The following is a 7,500-nucleotide window of genomic DNA, read 5'->3' on the forward strand; positions in this document are numbered from 1 at the left end:
AAATGTCTATTGTAAGGTTGAGAAGTCTTACTCTAAATATATTTCATGATCATGCAATTTTGTTCGATTTACATAGTTAGTCGAGCTAACATCTAGATGGCAATGCTCTTGGCAAGAATTTATGATTTAGTCAAGAAGGGATTAACCAACCTTTATTTGTCATTCCGCCAAACAAAATTCCAAATCTTGATCGCATATTTTTAACCAAATGCATGCACGATATGTATAATAACACTGCACATCCATTAAAATCCACAACTCCGAGGAAACCTGCTCTAAGTTGCTCTTTGTTGATAGATGAACTCACAGCCAAAGCTCAAAGAAATTCTTTTAAATCTATGTGCCAGGCATGTAAACCAGACATCCGCATAAATTCACGTGTCGGGCAAGTGTTACATGTACTTGCCGGGAGCACATTTTCCATTTCTGATGCAGGAATAAAAAAGGGCAACCGTACCACAAAAGCTCACAATATTCTTCCTTTAAAACCTCATTGTGCTGATCAATCGCGTAGAAATGCCTCATCGTGTAATTTTTAGCCTTTGGTTTTGCATGTACCGCTGGAGGAAATGCTACCAATGCTGAGAATGTTCAACATGATAACAACTAATCTCGTACCCAGATCTTCCACGGTCATACGGAATATTTCCAGTGACAGAATGAGATCTGGGTACGAGATTAGATAACAACTAACAACATGATCTGGTCACTTGACTTGACCCAAGCTCACGCAAGTCTACACATAGAGACATGGACACTAGCTGAGAGAATCAAAATGGCGGAGAAAAGACTAACTTGTAAGATTGTTGATGATGATAATTGAGGAGGAGCCTCAATGACTAAGGAAAAGAAGTTTCTTTGAGAAAGACCTTGGCATATGTTACGAACTCGTTACGTTGTATTAGAGTGTTTTGCCTGACTGAAGAAAGAGAAGAACATTTATTGGTTGGGTTCCCGAAAATGAACCGTGACCATTGTATGATTGCAGCTTACGTCACGGCAGCCATAATGTTAGAAAGAACAACTGAAAGAAAAAGTCTTTTGAAAATTTGACTCTATTATTATGCAAATCTTCAGCTACATTTTTCTATTGTTTTGGCATCAACGTGACCGTTTTATCAAGTGAGTGCAATCAAAGAATTGTTTGATGTCATTGGAATGGTATATAATTTACCAATCTTTCGTGCAAAAATTGACAGTGCAAGCTACAGGAATCTTATAGATGAGTTTACTAACAATAACTATTTGCTCTCATTTGTGAAATAGTTTGAGCTTAAATAGTTTGACTTTAATTCCTTGTTGTTTATTTTTGTTTGCATTATGAATTTTCTATAACAGTCTTATTTACATTATGTCTTTCTTTTGATGAATAAAAAAATAAGTTTTGTACCTATCAGAAAAAAAAAAACTTGCAATACACTGTAGCTTTAATTATATTTAACATTTATTTGCCAAAGGCAAAGTGAGTGTACTTCTGAGACGAATAGAAGAGTGTGAGTATAACTTCAGAGCTGAACAACAGAAAGTAGATAATCGACACAGTTTATTTCTGGGGTGTCTCGAAAACTAAAACCTCGATTAAACCTAAGGCCTAAAACCTCGAATGATAAGACCTCGAAAACTAAGGCCTCGAAACTTAGACCTCGAAAACTAAGACCACATTCGGATTTCAGTTTTTATTTTGAAAAACTATGTAATGTACTTACAAATAGAGAGGTCTGGGTTCTAGAACGAAAAACATAAAATGCATTGCTTCAAATTAATTATTTATCACTGCTATTTGTGTTATAATCAAGCTTCGGTGGTCAGAAAAACAAAATTCTATATAGTACGGAAACTGGCTTGCGTTTTGATCGGATAACATTGAATGACATCCACCAAAACTTCATGCGACATTTCCTTTCCCAGCCAATACGGGGCTAATGACTGCCGGGAATGGAAAATATCAGATACGGAAATGTAAAGACAGACATTATATTTAGAAAGTATCAACATTTTGTTTGTTATTTTCTTTTCACTAATCAGGATTATTTAGGTCTAAGCACTTATTTCAGCCAGTTTTGGAGAAATTAACATAGTTTGAATTGCCTCGTTAGTCTAGCGAATATTGGTCGAAGCGTCATTTAATATATGAGCTCGAGATTCTCACTGCTCTAAATCATTCTTTTCTTTTCTTTAAACTAATTTCCAAGTTAGAAATTTTTTCCATGTGTCTGTATGTATGTGTTTTATTTTTCGCCATTTGTCGGACCAATCACCAAGAGTGGTCGTCTTTATTTTTTGTTTACAAACATAACTAGGTACATACACCAAATGTAAGAAATCAGTTTACTTCATGTAATTGCACCGGCCGGAAAAGTTGTTTCAGTAGATGTTATCTCATGTTATCCACTTTGATCATTAGCAGCATTTTGGTCATGTACAGCGAAAGCCACTCATCATCACCCTCCTTCGGCATCCGAGACTGGGATGAGCAACAAGAGCGTGCCACAGTGTTCGGTCTCTCATTGCCTCGCCCAATTCACCGACCTCAATTTACCGAGTCCCTTCATAATATTTGCGGGTACGTCGTCTTTCGTCTTTCGCAACCGAAAGCCACTAATGGTATGCGTCGCAAGTAAATCCAGCCAACAGACCGACAGCTGGGTTGTAAACACTCGCCTGCTTCAAGATGTTTTTCTCCGGGTATTCCGGTTTTGCTCACCCGCCTAAAACAAGTGTTAAAGCGAGTTTCAATCGAGTGTCGTCAAACCAAAACCAAGGTAATTACTTTGGCCAATCGAAAAGGGCGGAGACAATCCGGTAAACCGACACAAAGCGTGGGAAAATGTACACGCGCGAGCCGCGATTGGTTTTGGTTTCACTTCTGATTGGTTGAATCACTGAGTGAAGTAATCATAAACCAAAGCAATTCGCTAATTACTTTCGACACTCAATTGAAAAGCGCTCTATGCTAGATTTGATTTACCTCATTTAGTTATTGGCCGAATTTATTCCAGAGGGATCAACCGTCTGGGACTTCTTGACAGACGAACTGTCTTGGATAATTCGTCCAGACGAATGTTCCGTCCTTTTTCTCGATTTTATACATAGACGAATTATCTGACGAACTATCTTTATTTGACCAAATTTGTCTTGATCAGTCTTAGTATGCTGTTGTTGTTATTATTGCTATTATTAATAGTGTAATTTCGCGACCACTTGTCCATGTATTTCAATAACAGCTCCTTTCACCTAGTTCGTTGGAATCATTCATTTCACATGGTCCGCTCTTTAAGGAGTTTATTCTTTTAAACTATTCCTTGTGTTGTCGGTGTGAACACGCTTACATAAATATTAAAATATACTTTCAAGTTCCTCTGGTTTGCAGAAATTATTATCATTGAATGCAATTTTGTTGGATTTTGGAAATATAACTTTTTCAGCCACACTCATATTTCTCCAAACCAGACTAGCATCAAATAATGTCATATTGCCAGCCTAGTTGCAATGTGAACCTTACCTTTCAAAAAATATGTTTTTAAAATTCAGAACAGTTCAGTTTTAGATCCAGCAAAGACAAAGCCTTCATTCCCCACGGACTCCAAAATGGCAGCCGAGTGATAAGCCTTGTTTTCACTAGCGACGCAAGCATAAGCACAAGAAGCATACGCAAACTCAGTAGCTTGTTGTTCATTAAAGCCTTTTGTTGGAATAATAGACACTAATTAACCACAAGTAAATGCGCTTGCGTGTGTGTTTGTGCTTAATTGCTTGCGTCGCTAGTGAAAACCAGCCTATAAAGGTGAATTGTATTTGCGGGTCCTCTTGGGAATGGGACGCTTTTTACTTCTTTTGTTTAGTGTCCCTTTTTGCATATCAATCTGATTTTTGACTGGTATTTAAATTGTTGGGCTTGTCCATCCGACGAACGTACAATCGGGAGAAAACTCCGTCACTTTGAAATTCTCAGTGGTGTCATGGAGTACCTGAAGAGGCATTTGGAAGGAGTTGGAAGTGTATTCTCCCTTAGAAGAACTGATTCCATCAAATCTGTTCACGGACAGGAATTTTCAGTTGTCGACGAAAACAGCGAGAAAGAAAAAGTGATTAACGCTTCCGCGGCAAGCGAAGCGGAAGCCGAAAAAGGAAGGGAACAGCATCGTAGTTCTGCACAAGCAGAAGTGAATGGAAGCGTAGGCGAAAACGTGTGCAAAATGGATACAATATGGCCGGATAGCGAGAAGACGTCGCAAAAGAAAGATATCCTAACCAAAGGTACACACGCAAGGGAACAAGCGATTGCAATTTCCCGAGGAAAGAGTGCGGATACTTCCCCTTCGACGGCGATTTACAACACGGCAGGCGATGTCAAAAAGACTAAAGATGAGCAGTCAACACTCGACCAAGTTGATGACATCGAAGATTTAATTATAGCAACGTACAAAGAGAAAAAAGGCTTGGAGCAAGATGTTCGTCGAGATGTAAAAGACGCGGGGAATATGCTTGATGAAGCAGCAATCCTGCTCGAGTATCCCGACCAAAAGAAGACAATCCAAGGTGAAACAAATCTACAAGAAACTTCCAAGGAAGAAAATCTTATAGCTCTTAAAAGGGACAAAAATAATGATAAAGATTATCTTGAGCAAGCGAAAGTTAACGAACTTCTTAAACTGGACGTTAACGTGGTCAAAAATCAAGAACTCAAGAGAGACGAAGAAGGCGTTAAGCGTGAAGGAGGAGAAGGGATGTTTTATAATGGCGAAAAATCGACGGAGTCAGCGTCGGAATTTTTTCCCGTCAGTGACATAAATAGCACCATAGTATCGTTTTCCCAACGTAGCCATCAGGGCAATACCACGGTTCCACCAACCCTAAACGCTAGCTCAGCGGTAAAATGTGAGATAAAGTTTTACGCCGGCAGCATCAAAGAATTGAAGACGCATTGCCCTTTGTTAATGGCACAATTGAAGCAGGTAAACAAGAAGCTGCGATCATTGAGAGACGAGCTTCTCAAACTGCAGGAAAGCGACGAAAAAGAAGCAGAGAAAGACATAACTGAAGAAGATTTAGTTCATGCCTGAGCCTCTGAGATTGTGAAATTCGAAGAAGTACTGTCAACAGAACGGCTGCCTTGAAGAATTTATTGACGTTGAATAGGAAATCATTTGTCGAACTTGAAGTTGAAAGTCAGAAGTGGGCTTAGTGTTTTCTCGTTTTTATGCTCTTATATTCAAACTATTTTAATCAAACTGCTATATGATGTGTTATCATAATTATGTTAAAGAAGTCAACCTCATTCCCAACGCGAGATTGTGCAAAAGAGTGGCACCGGCTGATATGGCAAGACATTTTTCATTCTTATTCAAATAGTCCATTTATTTCATTTAAGTTTTCTTTAATTAACAATAAGCATCCTTTTGATAAATTACCTGTTTCAATGATTTTAGGTGTCTCATGAAAAGGGACATAAATTTCATTTCCACAGTACTTTGAAGTATTGGTGTTCTTATTGCGGCATGATCGGTTGTTTGAAACAATGTTAACTGAATAGAGTGTAATGTGAAGTGCTAGAATTCTATCCCATATGAACCATGTGAGCGTTAGCCCTACTGGTCAGAGTTTTTCTCTGTCCTTGTGTGGGCCCATTTCTTGGGCTAAAGCTCACATGGTTCATATGGGATAGAATTCTAGCACTTCACATTACACTCTATTCAGTTAACTCTGTTTAAAATATAAGTGCTACACAGCCAACGTTTGTATAAAAAAACGTAACCTTTCCTTGTGTCTGAAACAGTGTCGGGGCTAAAAATACCAAAGCAACCTGTAGGTGTTGGTCGCAGTTGACCGCTTACCGGTGGGTTGAGCATCAGAGGCCGTGGGCTCAAACTCAGACCTGATCGGATCAACAATCGAGGTCCTTAAATAACTGAGAAGGAAGTGCTGCTCTCGTAAGCACATCCGTAACTACGGTAAGTGCCATCTTTTCGCACAAGGAAGATAAATTGACGGCCTCGCCTTAATTAATTAATTCTAAGACGGCAAAGAACCCGCTCAATGATCGTCGAAAGTAAGGAGGCCACAGAGTTCGTATGGCCGCTTTGTGCTTTTTTTAGCCTAACTGCAAAAGGCAGTGGAGATTGGTCCACAGTCAACCCTTCTCTTTGCGCGTGTCATCTTCTTTTATCGTCGTAGCGCTCATTCCTGCTAGCTCATACCAGTTTTTCCCGCTTTGTTGCATGCCACTTCAAGTTAGACTCAAAATTTTGCTTAGATGCCTTCTTGCTTCTTTGACGTGTCCCCATTCCTATCTTGCTCGTCATCATATGCTCGCGAATTGTTGCCTTTGCATCAGTTGTCAGCTCCCGGTATGCAATTCTCGCTTTGAACCATAAGCAGTTGAAATTGATGCTGTACCCCTTTGCTCTAGCAGCCTTAAATTTCGTCATTAGAATGGCGAAAAGACGATTGTACTTTGTTCCGGGTATTATGGTCAGCATTTTATTGTTAGATGCTGCTGCAGCAGCCACGTAATCTTCCTCTTGTCCTTCATTTCACTTTGAATCAAAGGCTCGGTTTACCCTGTAGTTTTCTGCATCATGCAACAATACAGATTCTCTCTGGCAAATAACTTCAACTTGAATGGACCCGTCTATCAACGCTTTTTCGTTGGTCAGTATCTCTTGGGTAGACTAGCCGACCCCGTTCTGATGAGATTAGTTAAACTAACAATCTGAGTGCGATTGTACAAATCTATGTCTGTCAACTATGCCTGTCAAAGTATGAAACGTCACGTTGCAGCTTAAAACAGACGATCACACCGCATTCATTATATCTGGCTGAAAAGGATCGTCTTCTTCTCCCATGGTCACAATTTGTCAATTACAAGGCGAACAGCAGTTTAAATTTCGTTTTAAGTTTCATTTGAATTCACCGGGCCAGCTGGGTGAGCCAAATTTACAATTTTGCTCTCCGGCTGTGATGAACAGCGCTGTGAACGTGCTTCTCTTGATGAACTGCGAAATCCTGTTCGTTGATGAGTGCTTGGGAAATTCGGTACGTAGTGTATTTCGAGGTGATTTCCTCAATGATGTTTGATATTTTAAGCTGAACTAAGCCTGTGAGAAGGCACCCTTGTTTAAGCGAGTAATTTTGCGGCTCGCTAGCGGCTCCGAGGACGAGAATGACTACGAGAACGAGCTTTCTGTACTGAGCACGCACATTACGTTTAAACTGAGAACGAATTTTTTCGAAATGTGCGTGCTCAGAGCTGAGAACTGTGTTTACTGGGAAACTGTTGACTGCGCGCCATTCTGCGCACGGAGAGCCTGTGTGCAGGCTGTTTGAATACCACCAAGACAACTCAAAGACCCACCTTCAAGCCGGACAGGCTTTTCGACCGTTTGTTTTTGTTATGGAAATCCGTAATTCTTATCATAGCGATCTAATTGGATGAATCTCAGCTTCGGGCGGAATTTTCATCTATGAAAATTGTTCCGCGGTACGCAATGCGTGTCGGTT

This window comes from Montipora capricornis, chromosome 9, assembly GCF_036669925.1.
Source record: "Montipora capricornis isolate CH-2021 chromosome 9, ASM3666992v2, whole genome shotgun sequence".
In the NCBI taxonomy this organism is placed as follows: Eukaryota; Metazoa; Cnidaria; class Anthozoa; order Scleractinia; family Acroporidae; genus Montipora; species Montipora capricornis.